Raw genomic sequence first — 26607 nt, 5'->3', positions numbered from 1 at the left:
GACATTCATGTCATGATACACAATTGAGAGATCAGAATGTGTCACGAGATACAAAAGTTGCAACCATTTCCACTTCCCAATTGCACCCATTTTGAACTCAGTTATGTGGTGATCTTTACTTCTGCTGACCTCATAATGTTGAGAACAGGAAGGGAATGCCAGGAGCCAATCAGTGCTCATTTTGATTTACCAGTCAATTGGGTATTCTAATTCCTGAACTATAGCAACTCTTAACAGTCTAAAACCCACTGATCTCATTCCATTCCAAAGGGGAGGGGGAATGACCATAACTCACATTCAACTTTCAGTAAATGTTTCAGCACTTTTCCAGCCATTTCCCCCAAAATCTGAGCTGAGCATGCTGTAAAAGTTGTGTGGCCATCAAATGTCATTCTTTCTGTATACAAATCCATCAAAATATTTTATGACAACCTGGCACTGTGTAACAACCAAAGCTCTGTACTCTTATCAAATACAGCTATACCAGAGCTTGTGAGTAATGCCTTGCTGGAGCCCAGAGGTTGGGAGAGAAAACAAGAGTTCATTGCTCTCTTTGAGGCACTCCCTTACATAAGCAAGGAAAACCAAGCAGTATTTGTAGAGGGATTGTAAAGCTAGCCAGAAAATGAAGCATTGGGATAGAGTTTATTTGGATAAAGCAAAAGTTCCCATAAAACAGGAAGCTGCCCATTTTGTTGCAGAGCCTGAATGTAGCAGTTGGTAAAACATCAGTAATTTTAGCTGCACCAGAACCAAATCAGAAGGAGGAGGAGGACAGTGTGTGATCACAGAAATATAGCACCAATATGGGAGATGCATCATCGTACCCCAAACCTGATTTCCTTATGCTCTTGAGTTCTCAAAAGTGCAAATGCTAACAAATAAAAAAACATTAGGTCTTCCTACAAAGAATGTTCCCCACAATAGAATTTCCCACAAACTTCTCTTTCATTTGGATGGTGGTCAGGTTTTTTCTATTGAAAACCCTAATTCTTTGCCAAAAACTAAACCCCAACACAAAATGGAAGCTCACCCACCATAGTCACATTTCCCCAACATTTCTATTGTCTATCCCTAATATTTTCTTTCAGAGAAGACTTTTTCAGTAAGTTATTTGTGAGCATTCATGAGCAGGATGTTCCCCCTCCCCTCATAATTTTTCCTTCCTAAGTCAATGCAACTATTCCATTTGTGTTAAAGTTATTCTATAATTAAAAAGCACTTTTATTACAATATTGAATATGATTTTGTTAAAAAGATTTTAAAAGTATTAAATGTATTTCAGAAGATTTTGAGCAACATGACAGTAACAGACCATTAAAGTGTTTCTGTTTATACTGGAGTGTACAAGAAAAAAATCACTTGAGAACAAGAGTGCTATCTATTTGTGAGAACGTTTCCTTTTTCGTCCTGTGAAGTGTAGGGCAGTACTATTGAAGATACAGCCCAGATTCTTTTTAAATATATTTAACAATAATAACAGCAATAATACAGCACAACTAACGTGCATAGCAGCAATGAATGTTCTCTTTAGACACAAAGAAAGTCTACATTGATATCCACTGGGCTTCAACATGCGGACTTGTGGGTAAATTATCATCTTTTTCGCACTATAAGATGCACCTGACCATAAGACACACCTAGGTTTAGAGTAGGAAAACAAGAAAAAAAATATCAGGAGGAGCCTGAGAGGACCACAGATAGGTGTCCTCTCGTGCGCCAGCTCTGCCTATTGACTCCTGCATTGTGGAAAAGAGACAAATGAGGTGGGCAATGACAAAGACAGAAGAGGCGGGGGTTCAGCACTGCAAAAGGACCCTGCCACCCCGGCCAGCTGCTATCCACCAAAGAATCAGCACTACTTTTGAGGGGGGTAAGTTTATCTCATGCAGGTATGTAAATAATGTTATGTGGAGCACAGAAAAAAAAAAGAAATAGTAGGGCAAATAAATTAAAGGCCTGAGAAAAAGGAAATGCAGATACGACTACCTTACAACACCATTCACTATATGTTGCAAACCATCCTAATTTGTACCAATAGTACGATTCGTACACGGATTTTTGTTCTTTAAATTTCACTCTGCTCTCTTTCTGAGGATCCTTTCAGCTCTATCCAACACCAACTTTAGCCATCTTCTATTTCCTTATAATCCATTCACCTTCCTTCATATTCCATTTTGCAATTCAATCTTCATTCATTATTGTATTTCTGTATCACCAAATCATGTCATTGTACTTTTTTGTATTGTTGCTTGTTTTTTGTATTAAGTCTTTATTCATTAGTACCTATCATACCAGACCTTATCACTTCTTTTTGTATTAAGTCTTTATTCATTAGTACCTATCATACCAGACCTTATCACTTCTTTTTTATTTCACTTTTATCTTTCCCATTCCTATGGAATTCCAATTTTATGTTTTTCCTGAAATGTTCAACTCTCATTTCACATAATAAGATAGGTAGAAATGTGCTCCCATTTACAGCCATTTTGTTCTCTTTCAACATTCTTTCATTCTTTTCACAACTATATGCTATCCACTATTTTTCTACTAACATTTCCACATCTTAAAATCTCTCCCTCCATTTGTCCATCTTTAGGGGGGGAAATTACCAAGGTCTACCAGATCATGTATTTTGTCATTTATAACTTGTAATTATTCACTCCATTTTCCCTGTCAAATGTAAATTGTTTGGTCTTTGATACATTAATTTTCAGATCCTTACACTTGGTTTCATTATACAATGTAACATTTACAAGAAATAATTTGGGTTCTTAGCCAACAAGATGGCATTTTCTACATAGAAAAGTACACTTGCATCCACATCCACAATCAACAAAGCCTTCAGTGAACAATATGGCATTCACAGCATACAAAAGTACAAGTACATCCACACCCACAATCAACATACCTCTAACAATCCCAGAAACATTTTTTAATGTTTGTCCATAAGTACATTAAAATCTAGAGGACATAATACATTCTTGCCTTATTTACTACTCAGAATTGAATCATTATTATGAATGCTTTCTTGTTGATTAAATGTAAGATTCTTTGTGGGTTTTTTTATGTTTTCTGCCTTTACCTTTATTCCTGCTGACTGCTTGGACAAGTCCCAATAGAGATAAAGATAGATGGAGATGGAGTTGGGGGAAGAGAGAAAGAGGGAGATCATTCCTGCTGCATTAAGAAACCAACTTTCTATTCTACATTCAGGTAAAGTGTCTCACAATTCAAGCCTATTTGTTCTATCATATGCTTTCTTTAAATCAACAAATGCATTGCAAAGGTCACACTCCTATATTTTTCAATGACATTCTGAGCAGCAGAAATCTGGAGTGCACACTCCCTCCCTAGTAGAACAAGCATGTATTTTACTAATTGTGCTCATATTCATCTCTTGTGCCTGTTCAATTGGGATTTTGCACACAAGCACTAGTCTTTCTGGTGTGTATTTGGTAAATTATTCCCCTATAGTTTTGGAATCACTTTTACATTTTTTCCATTTTTAAAAAGGGACCATATGGCCATTGTTCCAATCATTACATAGATATGTAGTCTTTCCTAAAATGTTAAACAAGTCACACATTAATTGCATTAACAAACAATATCTATATTTTAAGATTTATCCATATACATCTGCAGCTTTAGTTTTCAATAGTCTCACAACATTTATGATTACCATTTTCATAAATACGTTCTTGAGCTAACATTTATAGCATTTACTTCAACTTCATTTTTAAGCATATCAGTATCAAATAGCTAGACAATTTTTTCCACTATTTACACTCTTCAGTTCCATCCCAAATCATTTCTTCACTTTTATTTTTAACTAGAGCCCATGCTCTGTTGGGTCATTTTTTCCAGAGATATTTCCTTATCAAATTCCTCAATATGACTATTCAAAAGTACAATGGCACTGAAATCAGTAATTTACAACTGTTCCTCACACTTATAAGCTTCATAAATCACACACACACCCGTCATGTGATCAAAATTTAGGCCCTTGGCACCAAAATATATTCCAATGGTTGCAGAGTCCATTTGAGACCTTACCAGCTTGTTTCCAACAAGCAAAATTAGTGGGGAAAGAATCTAACTTTCCCCACTGATTTTGCTTGTTTGAAGCAGGCTGGTAAGATCTCAAATGACAACCTCAGGACTCTGCAAGCTTTGTAAATAAATGTCAGTTGCCAAGTGCCTAAATAACCACATGGTTCACTCAACAACCACACTTATTTGCTTAACAACCATGGCAAAAAAGATCATAAGATTATTGTGACCTATTTAACAGTTGCCTTGTTTAGCAACAGAAATACTAGCAACAGAAAGTCTGCTCTAAATTGTGATTGTAAGTCGAGGATCATTAATAGCAATATAACTTTGACTTATATACTGATTCCTGGAGCTTTACAGCCTTCTCTATGCAGTTTATAGAGTCAGCATATTGCCCCTGACAATTTGGGTCTCAAGGATGGAAGGCTGAGTCAACCTTCAGCCCCATCAGAATTGAACCCCTGGCTGTTGTCAGAGTTAGCCTGCAATACTGCATTTTAACCACTGCACCTTTACTACTGTACCTTGATTCAAACCATTTTGCCCTATGGTGTACCATTTCACCAAGTTAAAAGTTACAGGAATTAGAGTTTTAGTTGAATATAAATTATATTCACTCTGTTGAAGGCACCTTGTTTAGCTCTCTTCATCCACTTCCAAAATAATTTTTATTTCTATTAATATTGTTATGCATTTCTCTTTCATTCTTAATTGTTCCTTGCTCTCTTTTATTATATGGTTTGAAATTATTTTTTTCTTCTGTATACATAAAATGCCTGTCTCCCATCCTCAGTTTGCAGGAATTGATTCTCTTCTATGCCATCTTTCTTACATTCCCTTTCTCTGCATTATTATACAAAGTATTTTTCATACTTCTCAGTATCATAAAGTTACACATTTCTGGGGAGAGCTATAATATTATTTTTTCCACTTTGCCCTAAGCAGCTTCCAGAAAGATTCTTTCTTTATGCCTACTTTCTAATTCTATTGGGAAGGTAATCTACTTCTTTCATATATTACTCACACTTTATTTTGCTGAAATCATTCTACTTTCTCTTCTTTCCTTTTCATCTGCCTCACATTCAGATGCTCCCATCACTCTTGTACCTTTGCTTATTTCCCAGGTTTTTTAAATCATACATTTTCTTGGTTCACAGCATCCCTAAGCAGTTTCCCAGATTGTGTGTCACAGCACCCTGGGGTACAATAATAAACTCACTAACCATTCAGTTTATTAAATAGTAAAATATCATGTGAATTCACTATGGCATCCTTGGGTACTATGGCACACAGTCTGGGAGCCCTGATCATAAACCATCAGCCAAAAGGCACTTTCAGATTTATATTTCGCATTTGTGTGTAGATATAAATATACTTACACTCAAATCATGTATTTGAAGTAGTCATTGTTTCTAAGCAGATAGTCACAATTTTCATTCATTCTTGCTATCTGAATGATCCCATGACTTTTTCTTGTACAATCTCATTATATTCCCACACATTTGTTCATATCACCTGGCAGAATAAGTTTTTTTCCAACTGCAATCCTTCAGAATATGGTATATCCGCCCCCCAAAAAACCCCACCCTTAATTCTTTCACTATTATCATTATATGGAATATTCTCCAGTTTAAGTTAGGGAAATATCCAAGCAGAGCCCATGTGGGTCTCACTGACATAGTCATCTAGAAGGTATATAATTGAGTAGGACTCCAGGGGGATTAAGAAGATGTAAAGGATATACATAAAGTTGATGAAATGGATAGATGCGAATGCTTTGGCATATTAAACTGGTGGCCTGAGGTCCAGATGCATCACCTACTGGTAATGCCCACCCCAGCACTGTGAATGGGAAAAACACTGCGAAACATCACGTTACAGCAATGTGACACAGCGAGTTTGACACCTGTGCGTTGGAGGAAAAGAGGGAAGAAATAGACACCAATCAAAGAAAAACTAAACATGTCTAACTCATCAATTGAGCAACAGCTAATTGTCCTAACCACATTTATGGATATATTGCTATAGAAAGAGAAATACAGCTTATACCTTGAAAATACATTTCCAGAACTAAAACCAAACATAATTCTATTCATGTCCTTTCTCCTAATAAAACTGTGAAGAGTACTGCACTAATTAGGAAGAGTTTCTCTAAATATGTAAATATTAAAGAGGTTTGGGTTGTTGTTGTTGTTGTTGTTGTACATTTTTATAGAAGATAAATTTAGCTTGAAATTGTATGAACTTCTAGATATGGTTTTGAATGATTTCTGCTTCAGTCAAAATGTATGTTTTAAAGGCCAATGACGTTCAGAAAGGAACAATCGAAAACTATAGTCTTCTAGGTGCTAAACTACAACTTCCAGCAGCCCTGGCCAATAGTGAGGGATCCTGAAATCCATGGTTCAACAGCAACCAGAAGACTATTGGTGCCTTTTAGAAATCAAAGAACCAGGAGGAAACGAATGGGAAAAAAATCTCGAATGAAACTAAGTGAGATAGTTAAGGAATTTGAAAAATGAATGAGCTTAAAAAATATCTGAAATTCCAGCAATCCAAATTCTGCACAAATTCCAAAATATGTAATTACTAGGACTGATGTTACCTAGTTTGGGTAATGAAACTTCTACCAAAAAAACAACTAAGCTCGGAGAGCACCAAGAACCCTTCATTTCAAATTAAAGAAGAGAATATATAAATTAAGAGCAAGTACTTTGCTATTTTGAATATCTTATTCTGGTTTGCCCTGTCATTGAGAGTAATAAGGTCAGGAAGCCACTAAGCCTACTGGAAACTACTCTGCAAGGAGAAAAGGAGGTAAATAATATATGTGATGTTTTCATTCAAATACCACAACTTATATGCTTCTTCCAAAATCAGGATGCGAGTACATAGTTGTGGCATTTATTTGAGGTCACTGCACTTGTCATCATTTTGATGTAATTGTGGTTTGCTATAAATATGTCTATCAGTCTAGTCTAGCACCTGGGATTTCAGCAGGGATTTCCCATATACTTTTAGAAAAAGTCTTCAAATCCAAATGCTAGAACAGCCTGAGAGTTTTCCAGGATTAACTCTACCCACCCAAACCTCTTCAGCAAGCATAGACTCAAAATACCTTAGAAGACACAAAGCAGGCATCAGGAAGCAGAATCCATAGTATCACAATCTGCAATTGCTCCACAAATAAATAAATATATATATATATATATATATATATATATATATATATATATATATATATATATATATATATATATATATATATATATATATATATATATATATATATATATATATATATATATATATATATATATATATATTTATCTTCTTTCAATTAAACTGCTTTGATTAGCATCATAATAACACAATGGACTAATGCCTTAATATAGCATAGTCACATATCTTTAGATATAGTAATAATATTGCATTTTACTTTCCTCTCTATTTCCTATATAGTCAAACTACTATAAGAAAAAAATCAGATTCTGAAATCACTTAGAAATTTTGAAAATTCTTTTATTAGGTTAAAAAAAATTGATACTGTAAGGGAAAAAAGGCTAGTTTTTTTTAAAAAAAGTAGCCATATTTTAAAAATTCAGTATGACCCAGACCAAGGAGAGAAAAAGGAGAGATGAATCAGAAGCAGGGACGTGTGATCAGGGGAGGCAGGGGAGGCAGAGCCTCACCGCTCTCATCGTGAAAAGAAAAAAAAGGGAAAAGGGAAAAGGCACACGTGGTCCCATTCCCTGCCTTCATGAGTCAACATGAAGGGGACCCCACCTTCCTGAGTCAACATGAAGGGGACCGCGGCTCGCGCTCCGCGGTCCCCTTCATGTTGACTCAGGAAGGCGGGGAATGGGACCACGTGTGCAGGAGGCTGAGGCTGCCTCAGCCTCCGGCACACGTGGTCTCATTCCCCACCTTCCTGATGACGTCACCAGCCTCACCAGCCATAAACCTCACCACACGTCACTGATCAGAAGCATTGCAGAAAAAAAGCCCAAAATTGAGAACATAGGAAATCTTCCCTCAACAGTGTATAAAACTTTAAGACATAAAACCACCATTAATAGTATGGATTAAGAATATTGTTAATCGGAGTTTATGAATTGGTTTCCATAGGATATAGCACACAAGCGATTGTCTCTCAAGAGGGCTGCTACTTGAGTTACAGATTTTTCCATTGGAAAAAGCATTTTTATCAAAAAGTAGGGCCTGATTCTCAGATCACACTAAATGATAACGGAGATTATTTGGTTTGACTTATAGTTTTGGGTGAACCCAGCCACCTAGTTTAAAAATGAATAACGCTTAATGTGTTATGCGAACCAGCTAATTGCAGCCTATTCAATGAAATAAAGTAAGAAGCTAACATTTAAATCTAAGAACATGTTTTCTCTTCATTAGAAACCATACTACTTCTACAACAAGAGCACTTTCTTGAGCCAGTTTAATTAAAAAAAGTCTTCCATTTCTATAGCCGCCCATTTCAGTCAAGTGATTCTGGATGGCTTACAATTGTAAAATTATATTAAATGCAGCTGAGATAGCTAACCAATTAACAATTAAGTCAAGTTAAAAGTAACAGGGCTCATAACATATTCCCAGCCACAGATGGGGAGCATAACTAAGTTTTTAAAACTTTGAGAAAGGTCAATAATGTTGGGGCCATTCCAGTCTCTGAGGGGAGTATATTTCATAAGACTGGGACTGCAGCAGACAAGGCCCTTCTTCTAGTTCCTCTACCAGTCAACACTCTTTGGCTGATGAGGTATGTAGCATGCCCACTCTGCTAGATTGAATTGGATTGGTAGGGACTCTTGGAAAAATACAATCCTTCAGATAATCGGTACTGTAATATTACTACTACAAGAAAAATGCAAGAAAGTTGGCTCTCTTGACTGTAGCATTTTTAACAAACCAAGTTGAAGCCTACTTTTATCTGATTATTGGTCATGGGTTCTTAAACATTGATTATGAATATATATTTATTGGACTTGTAGTATACAAAAGATTCAGTCACATAATATATATATGGAGCTTTATTTCTCTTATTTTCAAGAAGGGTATCAATAGAATATTTGTAGTTGAGGATTGAACTGTGGGGTCCTTGGTATTCTTTGAACTTGGTGGTTTTCTTGCAAAAGTTTCATTACCAAATTAGGTAACATCAATGTTAGAAGAGAATGGGGTTATAATAAGTAGTCTTATTTTTATATGGCTAGTGGCTCACCCTGAGTGTTCTTGCTAGTTCCTTGATTAGACTGTTGTTTAATGTTAGCTTGTTTGCCTGAATTGGTCATTCCTTGATTGGAATATTGTTTATTTCTTGATTGTTGGCCTCATTAATCTTGTAGTGTTAATCACTATTTATCTAGGTTTGATTACTGTTGAGAAGGTGTTTTGATCTTTTTGTTTCTTTCAGGCTTTTTATTATCTCTTTTGAGTGGTAGGTAGGTGTTATTTATCTATGCACTTTTTTCTGGACAATGAAGAGATTGGTTGGTTCCACATGAGAGCCAATTAAATTAGAAGATGGATGGTATAGCCTTCTCCTTCAACAGTCTTTAACACAGGTTGCAAACTCTAGAGAGAGATTTATTGCAGTTGCCTGGGTATAACTCTAAAATCCAGTGTGTTTACATGGATAATACTGAAACTGAGCTGAGATCCCAGCCTCTGATCCTGACAAAGCTCTGCTAAAGTTCTTACAAATACTGTAGTGAAAATAGGTGGAATACATCTATAACTACTGGATTATTCATCCACAACTTCTAGCATAAAGCCCTATTTTTCTAGTAATTAAAAGCAATGTTAATAATTATGCCTTGTTTAGATAAATGCATAAAATTATATCTTGCCACCCCACTTAGAAAGGCTAAATTTCTCAATTAAAAAAAAATCTCAGTGATCTCATGCTTTTTCATCAAAAGTACCAAAGAGAGATAGCAGGCTTAATTTTTATAGATTAGATAAGCAGAAGGATACGTTGTAACTCCTACAGAAAAAAAATCAAAGTGAAAAGTAGCAGCAGCTAAAAGCTAATTACTGTAAAGCAGAAGTGGGAGAAGATGGTACCAGAGAGAAAGGTGAAATAGATTAGTAAGCAATAACTGGCATGAGACATGAAAAGAGAGAGGGTGGGATGATGAGCATGCAGTTCAACTAGGTTTTTCATGTATATACAAATTTTTCAAAAATGCTTTAAAAATAATTACAAACGTTTATGACTGGGTTATGATAAGGCAGATCATATCTTATGTTTCCTTCTGATCTCCTTGCATCATGCATAAAACTCTATTTGAATCTCTTTTCCCCTTAGGGTTAGACACATTCACAAAGCATAAGCTGTTGAGAAGATAGCAGGCATGGCAAGTTTAAAAAGATTAGAATCAGCCTACTTTTGAATGTCAAATGTCTAAATATAAGCAGCAGGGGAATAGATGAGATGATCATAGTATACAAAGAACCGATTCAATGCAAAAATGAGCCTGGAATTTGAATATCACAGATTGGTATTTTTTAAATAAAACATTCTACAGCATGAAGAGCTCAATGGGTACCTAGTACAAATGAGGAAATGTAAGAATACCTGCATTCCAGGGGTGTCAAATTCATGGCCAATGAGCCGGGTGCATCATGCTGGCTCTGCCCCCACTGTTTTAGCAAGGGGGGGAGTCCCAATAGAACATGTGCAACTGCCGTGATGACTCAAGTTTGACACCCCTGCTGCATGGAGACCTCAAGGAGTACTTAGTATGAAAGACCTATTGATGTGTGGAGTGCTTGGTTGTTTGCTTGCTAACATTTCATTACCCAATGTAGAAGAGAAAACAATAGAGCCAGGGGAAGGAGTTAAATGGAAGCATCAGTTTAAAATAATTACACAGCCACAAGTGAACGACGTCCAACCCTCCTTAAATGCCATTTTCCCTTATCTAGTTTTGTCCAGGTGCAAATCATTACTCTGAGAAGATTCCTTGCATACGCTTTATCAATACATCAGTAAATTAGAACTTTCATGTGTGGACCTGATATTTTTGCTCTTGACAGTCAATTAGGTAGCATTATCAATACACTGATAATGTTATCAAACCGGTCAATGAAATATCTGCAAGCAAACAACCAAGCTCAGAGAGCACCAAGAACTCTACGCTACCTCCAATGTCACTATTGGAGACCTACCAATTTCAATCTCATCTTCCAGAAATCTCAAGACACCCTCTTAATCATAAATGTCTTTAGGAAAATAAAAACTGAGTGTCTCAAGAAGTGTAAATTTATTAAGTCTGTACTTAAACTTTTTTTTCCTGTGCTTTCATAACAATTATATTAATGAAATACCTCTGGTCCTGTTCCTGGGATTCAATGGAAGACAGGATCACAAACAAAACACACACACAGCTGGCAACAACTGATGAACCAGATACAGAACAATCTAGAACAGAATAGCGCTGGAAGGAACCTTGGAGGTCTTCTAGTCCAGCCCCCTGCTCAAGCAGAAGATCTTATACCACTTCAGACAAATGACTGTCTAGTATTCCAGGTGTGGTCTTACTAGGATTTTATAAAGTGGTACTAATACTCCATGTGATCTTGATTCTATGCCTCTGTTTATACAACCCAGGATTACATTTCCTTTTTTTGGCTGCTGCTGCTGCACACTGCTGGCTCATATTCAAGTGATCATCCACTAGGACTCCAAGGTCCCTCTCACAGTTACTGTTTTTGAGCCAGGTCTCACCTAATCTATACTTATACCTTTGATTTTCCTGCCTAAATATAGAACTTTGCTGCAAATTTGATGAGTTCCCCTTCGATTCCCTCATCTAAGCCATAGATGAAGATATTGAAGACTACTGGGCCTAAGATGGAGCCTTGTGGTACCTCACTGCTTACTTCTCTCCATGTGGATGTAGTACCATTAAGGACTACTCATTTACGGTTTGTCAGCCAGCTACAAATCCATCTGGTGGTGATGTTGTCTATTCCATATTTTTCTAGCTTACCAAGAAGTAAGCTGTGGTCTACTTTATCAAATGTCTTACTGAAATCTAAGTATACTATGTCCACAGCATTTTGCTGGTCTACTAATTTAGTCACTTTATCAAAGAATGTAATAAGATTGGTTTGACATGATCTGTTTTTAACAAACCCATGCTGGCTCCCAGTTATACCTTTATTTGCTTCTAGTTGTTCACAGATCTCTAATCAAACATCAGATGTTCCAGGTATTAAGAGTTACATTGGAATGATATATTTAAAAAAAGTCCTAACAAACACTCTTACATTTTAAATTTAAGCTACACAAAAGGGTTATCAGACTCCTGATATTTGGCAAATAATTTGTTGCTAAGACAACACCTAGGTGAGTCCATTCAGATTTCTTCATTTTTAAAGATTTCCCTGCATATATTGGCCTTTAAACTGATGTAAAATAAACTGGGAAGGTGACAGGTATTCATCCACAATCTTACATTTTGCTGTCAGTCCAGAACAGCAGAAAATGGGTTAAAGAAGACAGTAGTAACATAGCAGGAAGCAAATGTGTATTTCCCAACTATAGGAATGTTCATTGTTTATTTATTTACTTTTGTGAATAGTGACTTAACCAAATATGTGTCAAAAAAATCATGTGAAACTAGATGTTTATTACAGCCAAGAGTAAGATAATTTCAATAGGCAAATATGAATGCATCTCAATAATCCTGTGACAATGAGCGCCATAGTTTAATTATGGGATTAGTGTCTGACCTGAATCTACTGCCAATTTTACTGAATAACGGCAACTTCTAATACTGAATGCCAGGAATGTCTTTATAATTGTTCTCTACTTTACTGAAAATACTATAAATACATGTTAGTTAACTTCTGCATCATAAAGACCCAAACATTTTCGCTTTTGTCATAAGGAAAGCAGTCCACATATATTCATTTTGATATGCTTTTCCTCTACTGTTTCCAAGACTAGGACACCTTTGAGATAAGGCAAACACGGCTATATAGCATAATAAAAATATAGCTGCAATAGTGGTTTATAAAAGCATATTATGGTGCTAGCAGTACTATTTCCAGTTTCTTCCTAACAATCAAAAGAATAACATAAATTCATGTTTGTGGTGAACTATGACACCCATATTAAATGGCTGACCAAGGCAGAGGATTTGGGCTCATGCTGATAGCTAGTTTCACAGTAATAATTGTTCTCATTCTCAGATACTAGGCTTGGACTTACAAGTCCGCAATATAGGGAGCCTTTTGAGAGAAATGTCCTGGAAAATGCTAAGCAACAAAATGGGGAAAACCACTTTTCCAAACTGGAAATTAGCTTGAAAACTATTACAGAGATTGATCAGTGCAACATTTATTTTTACACAAAGTGTTTTGCAGAAGCGAGTGCTTAATTGGTATTCCACACATCTCATGCACAGATCACCATAATATTTTTAATAGCCGTCAGATAAAAAGAGGAAGGTGAACATGCATTTGTTGTTTTTCCATCACTTCCAACTCTTTCTAACTTGATGCACAACATTTCTTCAGGATCGTCTGGCACTAATTGCTTCTCTGAGTTCTTATAAGCTTATACTTTCATCATGAGGGATAGTTTCTAGGCACCTTCTCTTCAATTAGCCTCTTTTTACTGACTTTCACTTTTCCGTGCATTAGGGCCTTCTCCAATGCCTCTTCCTTTAATTAGCTTCACCAAATAAGGATAGGGAAAGTGCTAGGCAAATGATGGGACAGGGTTCATAAAACCACACAGGAGTAAACACAAATGTTAATACAATAATTAGATGAAGAGCTGAATTGATGACACAAAATGAAAGCCCAATATAGAATCAGACAAACTCAGTATTTTGAAAGCTGATGTCCGGATAACATCCTGCAATATTATTTAAATTTCCTTCTAGAGAAGAGATTTTGGCACTTTTATTCAGAGTGTGATGTTGCAATTGTGTCAGCTAGTCTCACCTATTATTGCAGTTTTTTTAAAAATAAAGATTAACAGTTCTATCTGAGCTGTGATTAGAGTTGTGAAAAAGAAATAATTCCTCCACCCTTTCAGCTTTTGTATGTTTGTTTTAGACTTATTTTTCCCCTTGTGCTTTCCCTCTCTACCCTGCTTTTCAAGCATTTCCATAAGGTATTCATGGCTATTTCATAAGTTACAAAACGTCAACGTATGAAAAGACAGAAGCATATCAAGATAAAATTCTATATAGACATGAATGTGAAGTGAATATGGATAGATATTTTTGTCTACATGAGTAGACTTGACATGATAAGCAGCTATAGTCTTCCAGATTGCATGCACCAGCAATTGTGCTGTTGAATTCAGACATTTAGAGTTCTAAGAACAACATATTTTGTATGTTTGGAAGACAAAGCGGTATGTATGACACTTCCACAATTCCTGCTATATTATGCTTTGTATATTTCCAATTCTTACATGTAAAGTAATGATGGCACATTATCCTGTTTCCTACAATTCTTAGGATTTTTTTTAAAGATTCCCACCTTCCCACATGTCCCTAAAGCAAGCCTTATGTGGATTCTCTCTCTGGTGGGGGTGGGTTTTTTCCTCTTTAGAATATGTGTATGCATATGCATGTGTATAATTAATTAGAAACAAAAGAAAATATGCTCAAATAACCAACCTAGGATGCTCCACTGTTTCTACAGTTTTCTTGTATATCCAGACCTACTTTGGCTCTATTACTAGAGTGGGCTACACACAAATACGTAACGCATTATCTTCTTGTACTTAAAGCATGAATAGTTGTACTGTTCAATTTATTGGTTCTGATTCACTAGCTTATGTGTACATCCAGTGAAAAATGTGGTTACATGTTGAAAACCATTTTTATAACTATTATGAAGTTCAGAAAAGCACTTCTATTTTGTTACGACTCTGTTGTAGTGATTACCGCAGTAGAAAGTTTGTTCAGCCAAAATGCTCAATAAAGCTAGGTGTCAGGTTCTTTGGCAACTGCCTAAAAGAAAAGAAGATTCTTTTCCAAGCAAGTTTTTCACAGTTCTCTTGAATAAGATTTATCAAAATGGATGAGGTAACAAGAAATCCAGCAACTGAACCATTTTCAGTTTAGAACCAATAGATCCCTGTGTCACAGACTTCCTAATTTTATTGCTACCAGCTTTCCAATGGACTACTGAAAAGGTGAGTCTGTTTGGTGATAACAGGGAAACTTGCAGACGGAATCTTCTGATCCTTAATCAGTCTGGGAAGTAAGTTCCATACTAGCCTTTTAAATGTGGTTATTGTAAGCCTACATAAGGGAAATGCTTAACTGGTGGATGAATTGGAAGAAGTAGTATAAATAAAATGAATAATTTAGAATGGAGTTGGAATATCAAAAATGGGGGGGAAATGGAGATAAGCTGGGTACTGAAAGCAATGAATAATAGCAACAAAATTCACCTGGAACAAATTAGACGGGACAGAAACATTTGTGGAACAAATAGTGCACTATAAAACAAATACCAATTTGTTTTCTCCCACCCATGTTTTCTATGCAACAGAATGAACAAAAACATTAGCTGATTGACTCTTGCACCTTTAGCAGCAGCTACATCCGCAAAAATCAGAACACTATTTTTCTTTTCTTCAAGGCATGGTGATAAGTGTTGTATGATAATATTGTATCTGTAGCTCAAGCTATTGTTAAAGGCCCAGAAATAGTGATAGTTTAAAAAAACCCTGAGCACACAAATACATTACCTTATTCCCTTCCTCACTGGGGAAAGGAGGAGAGAAATAAGGGTACTCTTCATAAGATGATTGTTACACACACACACACAAACACACATCCTGCCACCCTGGCATATGGTCTATGAATCATTCACAAAGCAGGCAAATTAAATATTCATCCAAATGAGAAGACCAAACACTTTGCTAATTGTCTGGGAAATAGAGGACTGGAAAGCCTCATGTAGGAATCGGGCATTATGATTCACAGAGACAGAAAGAGAGATGGAATGGAATGGAACGGAACAGAATGGATATAATCAATCTGAACCTTCAACCATCTTTTAAGACAACCCTTGTTCATAAGCAAAATGAAGCACATCTAGCATAATACATGCAAGCCTGTGGAAACAGAATTAAATGAGTTGGATAAAATGGATTCAGGTGCCAGTTAAATCACATTATCCTCACCCAATTTCTTCAATATTTTTTCTAGCTGCCCTCACCATAAAAAGTCCCAGATATTCTCATTGTAAACAATGAGATATGGAGAGGTTAAACAGGTGAAACCAGTATAAGAGATTTTAAACCATTTCACATTATGCTGATTACATGCTCCTTTTCCGAAACAGAGTTCATTCAATAACAAAACCAAGGGCCTACATTTTATACCACCCTGAAACCTACAGTTGTCCCACATCATATGTTACTGCATCTGGAGGACTATAATTGGTATGTAAACCGGAAGAAAGATATTGCTGCAATATTGTTGAGATTCCGAAATAGTTGTAAAGAGCAACAAAGTGGGATGGGTCAGGAAATGGTTCAGTTTTAATAGGAGATTTTCAAATCCTGTTTCCTGTTTGGCCATCTTAGTGAATACAATACAATAGTAGAGTTGGAAGGGACCTTGGAGGTCTTCTAGTCCAACCCCCTGCCTAGGCAGGAAACCCTATACCGTTTCAGACAAATAGCTATCCAACATCTTCTTAAAAACTTCCAGTGTTGGGGCATTCACAACTTCTGGAGGCAAGCTGTTCCACTGATTGTTCTAACTGTCAGGAAATTTCTCCTCAGTTCTAAGTTGCTTCTCTCCTTGATTAGTTTCCACCCATTGCTTCTTGTTCTACCCTCAGGTGCCTTGGAGAATAGTTTGACTCCCTCTTCTTTGTGGCAACCCCTGAGATATTGGAACACTGCTATCATGTCTCCCCTAGTCTTTCTTTCTCTTAAGCTAAACATACCCAGTTCCTGCAACCGTTCTTCATATGTTTTAGTCTCCAGTCCCCTAATCATCTTTGTTGCTCTTCTCTGCACTCTCTCCAGAGTCTCCACATCTTTTCTACATTATGGCGACCAGAACTGAATGCAGTATTCCAAGTGTGGCCTTACCAAGGCATTATAAAGTGGTATTAACACTTCACGTGATCTTGATTCTATCCCTCTGTTGATGCAGCCTAGGACTGTATTGGCTTTTTTGGCAGCTGCTGCACACACTGAATGATACATTATGTTCTGAATTGGACTAAATGAATACAACACTGCTAATCCTTCTAGACGTCTTAAAAACTTTGATAGATTCTTTCTGGGTCAGCTAATAGGACAGAACTAGAAAGTATCATTTTAGGAACAGAGACATACAAAGCCAGTGAGATATAAAAGATTCTGACACCAATGGAATGCCCCCCCCCCATTATTCCAAACAACACCTCTAATCAAAAAGCAACAAATTCAGAAGAATGCACCCCCCCCCTCCCAGATTCCTTCAGGTTTATCTCTTTTTCCTTGATTCAAGAGAAGTCTATATTGAACTCCAGGGATCAATTTTAATATTATGACTGCTGAGATGGATTTGCAAGGATTCAATATGTTTATTCAATATGCATAGTTTGAATATGAATATTCTGGCCATAAGTATTGGCTTTTTTGCTCCTAATGAACTGAATATAGCACCAATCAATCAATGTGTAGATGTGCTTCCGAGGTTTCTAAAAATAGAAGTGCCCATTTAAAACAAAACAAAACTGAAAGCATATTTCAGTAAACTTCTTAGTGCAATGGACTCCAGATGGAAAGAGCTTCTTGAAAGATGTACAAGATCTTCTGTAGGTAGAAAACAAGCAGCCTTCTCTGAAGGCAGGTAATAGTGTTGTATTGTTACATAAGAACAATTAAAAATCAGAACTAATGCAGAAAAGTACCATAAAATAGAAGAAAAACTGGAGCAATAAATCATATATATATATATATATATATATGTATGTATGTATGTATGTATGTATGTATGTATGTATGTATGTATGTATACAGGCAGTCTTCAGCTTACACCATTCATTCAAAACTATAGCAGCACTGAAAAAAAGTGAATTTGTGGCTGGTTTTTATAGTTTCAACTACTGCAGCATCCCCATGGTCACATGATCAAAATTCAGGCACTTGGCAACTGGCATGAATTTATGATAGTTGTGGTGTCCCTGGATCATGTGATCACCATCTGTAACCTTCCCAACCAGCTTCCGAAAACAAAGTCAATGGGGAAGACAGAGTCTCTTAATGATGAAAAGATTCACTTAACAACTGTAGTGATTCACTTCACAATGTGGCAAAAAAAGGTCATAAAATGAGGCACAACTCACTTAACTGCCTTACTTAGCAACATAAATTTGGGGCTCAGTTGTGGTCATAAGCCAAAGTTTTACTTGTAGTGAGCAACTTCATCTGCAGGTGAATTCTTACAACTTAATTCAAGTCCTCTCATGGTAAGCCACTCAGAATCACCTGAGCCACAAAATGGGTGGCAAATAAAATTGATAAAATAAATAAATTGTACAGGAGCTGATCATATAGCTTTGGAAATACAGGTTTTATATACTATCAAGAATGTGTTGGTCTTTAAAATATATTAAAACTAATCATTATTTTGACTGCAATAGACTAATATTGCCTAACCCTCTGGAAACTTATTTATTGTGTTCTTTTAAATAATCCTATAAGAGTTGCATTAAGTGTTCTTTCTGTATTTTATTATTCCTTCTAAAACAGATTGAACTTCCCTGTTTCCAATCCATATTTATGCATTGCTCAAGTCTTTTACTGTCCATTTCACTTCCTTCATGTAATGTAGCTAAATCAGTCAAAATACTCCATGCACAATTGCAGCACAATCACAGATGTCTCATATCAAACTAACAATGGCCTTTCTTCCTACTTTATACCTTTTCCTGTTTAGCTGGGGAAATTGAAAAAGTAACATAGGAAGGGATTTCTTAGGGAATCCTCATTTTGGAGGACAGCTGTAAGAATTTGTCTGTGTACCAGTTGAGGGATAAACCGATTAACCAATTGTTAATCCTCAAATAAGCTTATCCTTCAAACACAGGGCTAAACTTAGCCATTATGTATTGTATGATATAGCAATGATCATAACCTTAGTATCTTACCACCTCATGCATGCCTATATCATTCATTTGAGAATGAAAGCATATGTCATTCATCTGTGTCCTCTCCTAAATCATAGTTATAAAGTAATTTTATAACAACTACCAAGTTGCTAACAACAGTCAGGCCTTTCTCAGTTAACAAGATAAAATATTGCAAGAACATAGTTCCGAGGACATGCAGACTCGGTTAAGTAGATGTGCTGGGGCTATGAGGCTATTATGAAAGATTGCCATGCATTATTATATATCAAATGCAAGCTCTATTTATATCAAAATTAATATTCCATTTCTTGTACCTCTCTCTCCCACCTGCTTTACTAAAAAGACTCAGAGCTATTTTTTGACACAAGATACAGTTTCCATCTGTTCCTTGTTTGGTACTAATTTGATCTACTATCTGGCTGTTTACTTTGGCCCATGTGACAGCTAATTGTCACAAAATCCCCTTCTTAGGGAAGATGCTTGAAAAGACACTGTAGAAGTTCAGCCATTTCTGATTCCAACTCAGGTTAAGATTCTGAGAGTAGCCAACTATTTATCTGAATCCTCTGGTTAAGGGAAATCCATGCAGCCCCACATCAGTATCCAGATGCAATGGTGGACTTGATGAAGATCAATATGTGGAAGATCAGTTTTAATTAAGATGTCAGCATCATAGCTTAATGTTTAATCTTTCAGCCTCATGCTGGAGCTCATCCTTAAGAAACTTCTCTCTCGCCAGAATATGTGCACTGGGCTGCTCTACATGTTGTATTTATATAGTGGGTGGTTGTACGTAGCTTTAGTTGTTAATTGATAATATGTTGTTTTTTTGCCAACTACAATATTTGCTTCAAAGACCATGATCACCGAACCGGTTTGATCCGAAGCACACGATCACTGAACCGGTTGTTAAACCAGCAGAATCCCACCACTGGATACAACCAGAAAAATAACTCTGTTTTGGGAAGTGCAAATACATTTATTGCTCAGGAATGGGAATTATTAATTTATTTACCAACAAATACATGAGCAGATGTGCAGATGTAAGATCATGCGGATGGTACCCAGTTATACATCTCCATCCTTGGCTTTCCAGGTGATGCTGTTTAGGTGCTGATCCAATGCCAAGAGGCTGTGAGGAACTGGCTTCAACTTATGCCTAGCAAGATGGAGTGGCTTAGGGTATCTGGCCCCTCTGGACCTAGTGATGTGCCTGTCCCTCAATATGATGGCACTTTCCAGATGGAGGTGGTATACAATTTGGAGGTCCTCCTGGACTCATAGCTCCTGTTCAAGGAGCAAGTGGCAGCCACTACTGGGAGGGGGGGGACTTTTACACAGAGTCATCTTGTGTCTCAATTGTGTCTGTTTCTGGAACGAGAGGCCTTGCTCACAGTCACTCATACTCGGTCACTTCCCATTTGGATTACTGCATAAAGATACCTTTGAAGACCACCCAAGAATTACAGTGAGTCAGAATGCAGCAGCACAGGCAAGTTTGGTGCCCCTTGGTTTACACAGATCGTATCACTGCTGTGCAAACTATGCTGGTTCCCATTTTCTTTCTGGATAGAGTTTCAAAGTGATAGTTAGCACCTTTAAAGCTCTGCATGTTTCCTAACTAGATTATTTGTAGAACTTTATCTCCCTGAGGGTATCTGCCCATTCCACCAAATAAGATAGGATGACCCTTTCCTCTCCTAGTGGGATCTAAAAAGTACACTTTTCCACAGCAGCCCTGGTTCTCTCCTCACCTGGGATGAAGTGAGGCTGAATCCCACTAATTGTGTTCACAATTATTCATAGATTAGGGAGCACTGGTTAGGATGCCAGAATTTGGTTTTGGCTGTTTGGGCTATTGATTGTAATACTGTGTTTCCCAAAAAATAAGACAGGGTCTTATTTTCTTTTGACCCCCAAAATAAGCGCTTGGCCTTATTTTGGGGGGAGGTATTATTATTTTTGAGGTACAGGAGGCAGTGAGCGTGGTCACCTGATGGCTGCTGCTATGTTGCAATATTTTCAGGGAAATAGCGCATGCGCTCAAAAGCCCGATTGGACTTATTATCTGGGGAAGTCTTATTTTCAGGGAAACAGGGTATTTCCTTTGGTTTTGTGATGAGCTACCCAGAGTTGTAACAGACAAAATGAGCATCCATACAAGTCTTTTAAATAAATAAAGACCCTGGGGTTGGGTTCATAAATCAGTTTGTTTTATCTGTTGTAGTTTAGTGCCTTGTGCAAATCCAGCCATATGTCAGGCCTGTAGTTATGTTCTTTTTAGGATCTTTGGCCTGCCACACTTTCTTATAATTTTCTATGCTGTTTCATTAGTGTAGTAGTTGGGAGGGGGGAATAGAAAGGAGTAGGATTGTGGAATGTATGTTGTCATTCTTTTATAGAAGCTCAAGGTCATCTTTTGTCTCTGCACCTCGACACCTGACTGGAAGCAGAGGGGTGTAGATGCCAGCGTGGAAGATGATGATTGGAACATGTGATGGATTTGTGGGTGTGGGGATAGATCATGAACTTTCAACTGGGTGGAATTTCAGGATGTAATTCAGAGTTGGAATTCCATAGAGGTGCTAACTTGCCTGTAGAATAAATTGGACCTTTAAAGATGTTTTTGCCTTGGACAATGATTTAATTCTGCATGGTATTTAGAACCCTAACACCATATTGATTATAAACTATATGATTTAGTGTATTGTTTGAAAACATGTAATGACTTATTCAACAATGGTTAAAAACCATGTGATATTTATATTTCAAAAAGGAGCAGAGGGCTCAGTAAGGAAGCCATAATGTTTCAGATGGACAGTATGAGTTTTTCTGGCTATTGAATCTACATATCGAGCCGTGGTGATGCAGTGGTTAGAATGCAGTACTGCAGGCTACTTCTGCTGACTGCCAGCTGCCAGCAGTTTGGCAGTTTGAATCTCACCGGCTCAAGATTTCATCCTTCCAAGGTCGGTAAAATGACCCAGATTGTTGAGGGCAATATGCTGACCCTATAAACCACTTAAAGAGGGCGGTAAAGCACTGTGAAGTGATATATAACTCTAAATCCTAATGCTATTGCTACATATTTCAATTAAAAGTATAAAGGAACATGGAGGAATAAAGTTATCCTATATCAAATTGTTAAAGGAATAATAATGTGTTAAGCTTAAAGGCCACAAAATTAATAATGCTTTTTACATTGTAAAGTTGCTCAGCCACTTTGCCAGATACATAAAGGAATCTGTACATTTTTTCTGAAACCTGACCAAATAACAAGGAAGAAAAAAAGCATTTCAAGATTTGTAGTGGTCCCCACCCTCCACCCCCGCCAGCCATCTAGCAACCCTAGAACAGGGACTCTTGACTGTAAGCAGAAGGCGAAGATGATTTTGTTGTTGTTTGCAAATTGCTGTATTTTTCAAAGTAAAAAAAAACTTAGGGAAAAAAACAAAATAGTAGACTTGTTAAAATTTAAAGTGTAAAAATGATAGATGAAGATGAATTTTCAACACGTGCAGTTTACCTCAACAGGTTCTCTCATTGTCACTTCTGCACCCTAAAATCCCATCTGACATCATTCTTCCCCCAAATTATGAGTAATTTCCCATTCCCATTCTCCTGGCCTCCCTCCACCCATCCTTTTAGAAGCTTTACATTTCTTTGTCTTGTGCTTAGCAGGGAGTCTCACATGAAACCCAGCCTGAGACAAAGAGTTGCAAATACCAAGGAACCACCTGGGGATAGATTGATAGGGGAACTGAATTCCTGCCTGCAGAGGAAAGATCCCCCCAGAAGAGCCGGTCTGTACCAGATAACATAGCACTAAATTTCAGTTGCAAGGAGCAGGTGCAGAAGTTAGTCACTGAAGAAGGTTGTGATTCCAGCCAGATATTCTGGTGCCCTAGACTCTATATAGTGGATATTTTGTTAGACAATTCTTAAGAAATCTAAAAGAAATGTGTATTGCATGCTCTCCAGTTTCTCTTTAATGAAAATTTGGACACTTCTGTATATACTTACACCTCTATTCTCACATTACAGCATTGGGCTTTAGATATTTATAGATGGATGGATGCTCTACATTTGCTAAAATTTATGTATTAGTTAATTTTCTGTATTAATATGAAAATCTAAAGGATTCTCTATCTGACATGGTAGATCTGGGCCTGTTGCAAAAGTATCTCAGGTTACAATAAAAATGTGTTAAGATAAAGTCTGCTCTCCCTTAGAAACAGAAAAGCCAGCAGTTATTTTAATTTATTACTGCTACTAATTAATCTCACGGCTGGTTTGTTAAGCCGAAAGCAAAGGTATCATTTGCAGTTCTTACACTAGCAAATGGCTTAATTTGGAAGACATCATTATCAGGCTGAGCGATGTTTGGTATCTAGAGGTTGCTAAATTATGATTCATGATTTAAAATAGAGCCAGTGTTGTCTAGTGGTTGTTGCACCCAGGCTAGAAACTAGGTGATTTAGTTTATTCCTGCCTTAGCCATGAAAACTAGCTGGGTGAATTTGGGGCAGTCTCAGTGTCTGTTCTGAGGGTGGACTAAAAATCCGAGACTCTCTGCCTTATCCATTATACCACACATACCATATATAGATAAATGTTTCAGATAACTGGTTGGAATGCTACAAATCATCATGTATAAATAGAAACACAACCATTAACATATTAAGGCAGATACTTCAGTTGGGCAAAGCTCCATCTGGCTATGGCTGCCCCCTGCTCCTCAATCAAGAGCCAGGAGTCCACAAAGGTCCCTGGACTATGCTTTGGTCCTGTCTGGGGTAGTGAAATCCCATCCAGAACTGAAGATGGAAAAGTCTCCAGCACTAAGAGGTCCTAATAGTCAAAGCTTATTAGTCTAATAAGGGTTCAGTTGAACCCTGTTGTTTCCCATCCAAACCCCTGCAGCCTCTGGGCTCCAAGGAAGAACCTCTAAGGCAGTGATAGCAAACCTATGGCACGCGTGCCACAGGTGGCATGCAGAGCCATTTGTCAGGGCACGCAAGGCGCTGCCCTGTCAGCTGGCCAGTGCACATGTGCGTGCTGGCCAGCTGAGTTCACCCTGTTTTAAAGCCATTTTTCATCCTCCCAAGGCTCCAGAGGCTTTATAGGAGCCTGGGGAGGGCAAGAAGAGCCTCCCATGCCCCCCGGGAGGCCTTCCGGAGGCTTCATAAGCTTCCCTGAAGCCTTGGGAGCACAAAACACCAGCCCTATGGGCAAACCGGAAGTTCGGGAACAGACTTCCTGTTTGCTCAGAGGGTCGTTTTGACTGCTCTCGAGGCTTCAGAGAAGCCTCCTGAAGATCCTTGAAGCCTTCGGAGCGCTCAAAATGACCCTCCAAGCAAACTGAAAGTGACTTCCAGTTTGCTCTGAGGGTCGTTTTGACTGCTCTCGAGGCTTCAGAGAAGCCTCCTGAAGATCCTTGAAGCCTTCGGAGCGCTCAAAATGACCCTCCAAGCAAACCGAAAGTGACTTCCAGTTTGCTCTGAGGGTCGTTTTGAGAGCTCCGAAGACTTCAGGGAAGCCTCCTGAAGGTCCCTGAAGCCTTCAGAGCGCTTAAAATGACCCTCCCAGCAAACTGGAAGTCACTTCCGGTTTCCTCGGAGGGTCGTTTTGACTGCTTCGGAGGCTTCAGGGAAGCCTCCTGAAGGTCCCTGAAACCTCCGGAGGCCTTCCGGGGAGGCGGGGGAGGTTGTTTTCGCCCTCCCCATGCTCCTCTAAAGTCTCTGGAGCTTGGGGAGGGTGAAAAAAGCATGCAAAAATGGGGAGGGCGAAAACAGTGGGGTCGTGCATTGCATTATGGGTGTGGCACGCCTGGAAACGACCCCCCTGTGCTCCCCCCACTTATGGCACGCGAGCCAAAAAAGGTTCACCATCGCTGCTCTAAGGCATTACTATGGCAGCAATAGGAGAGATATAAAATTGGGTTTCATCAGAATACTGATAATACCTCATCCCATACCATAAGATGAATTTGCCCAGAGGTTTTATGTAGACAATAAACAGGAGCAGAAGAGAATGAAGCTGTCTTCTGCTCCTATGGCAGGAGCAGAAGAGAATGAAGCCTCAAAGCTGGGGCCATGGGCTGTACCTCTTTCCCCCAAAATTAACTGAAGCCAGTCCAATAGGAAGGAAGAGAACCAGCATAGCACAGTACCACTCATTCCCAATCCCATAAACCAATTCAGAAGGATATTCTGATCAATGGTATCCAAAACCTTTGAGAGGTCAAGAAGAGCAAGAATAATGCACCACTTCCATCCTGTTCTCTTCAGAGGTCGCCTACAAGCCTGATCACTCCACTTTGGTCTCATAACTGGGCCTGAATTCGGACTGAAAGAGTTCTAGATATCCTCCAAAGTTCTCTACAGCTGCTACAGAACCATTTTCTCTACAACCTTACTTTAAAAGGTTATACAATAGTACAGATGTTGGGTCCAGTGATGGCTTCGTGAGGAGGGTGAGAACCACTGCCTGCTTAAGAGATAATAGGACAACCCTCTCTTTCAAAGAAGAATTTGTCACTGTTAAAATATAATTGCACATCAAATCTCCAGAGACCTTTAGCCAGGCGTAAAGAGGAATTAATATACAGGTGGCCAAGCTAACAGTCATGAGGATACCATCCACTTCAACAGGTCCAGTAGGAACCAAACTCCTTCCAGATCACTAAAATAAATTGAGTCCTAGCTCAACCCCAGTCTGCAACACACTACTCTCCTTCTTCTTCTTCTTCTTCTTCTTCTTCTTCTTCTTCTTCTTCTTCTTCTTCTTCTTCTTCTTCTTCTTCTTCTTCTTCTTCTTCTTCTCCTTCTCCTTCTCCTTCTCCTTCTCCTTCTCCTTCTCCTTCTTCTTTTTTTGCTTTTATATGCCTTTGGACAACCAAAAGCAGCTTTTTGTATTTTTAAGTACCTTAACCTCCTTTAGAAAAACTATCTCAGTGGAACTAAACAGCGTGCAAGCTCTGAACATCTGTCCATTTCTCCATTATCAAGGAAATAAATGGCTACTTCCCCCATGTACTGATGACTGGTTAGCAAAAAATAAATACAAATAAACTTTTACTTCAGCAATTCAAAGTGAAAAGTGAAAGTATCTAGTTATTATGATTTCTCTAATTTAATCCCTTTTCTCTCTCAGCTAGACTAATTATAGGGGTCTTTCAGAGAATCTTTATTTCCTCTTCCAAGAAGGGCCCGAGGCAGATTCAAGTAATATGAGTTGCCCAAAGAAATCGATTTTATGCATATGTGAGCATGCATGTTTATTTAAAAGATTATTATATAACATCAATATAATGTTGACACTTAGTGACTACATCCAAAGTGGAATACCTAGATGCCCAAACCCGTTGCAACAGTCCTTTCTCTGTGGCAGTCATGACTTTCTCTCAAAATA

The 26607-nt window shown here is 37.9% G+C and overlaps 1 protein-coding gene across 1 annotated transcript in view; it reads right to left on the bottom strand.

Annotated features, from left to right (window-relative positions):
* The window catches only part of CACNA1E (calcium voltage-gated channel subunit alpha1 E), a 363346-nt gene that overhangs the window by 242696 nt on the left and 94043 nt on the right, over window positions 1-26607 (bottom strand). The window lies entirely within an intron of this gene.

This window comes from Natrix helvetica, assembly GCF_964273705.1.
Source record: "Natrix helvetica genome assembly, chromosome: 3".
In the NCBI taxonomy this organism is placed as follows: Eukaryota; Metazoa; Chordata; class Lepidosauria; order Squamata; family Natricidae; genus Natrix; species Natrix helvetica.
The sequence above is the reverse complement of the archived record's forward strand: the minus strand, read 5'-3'. Positions and strand labels throughout refer to the sequence as shown.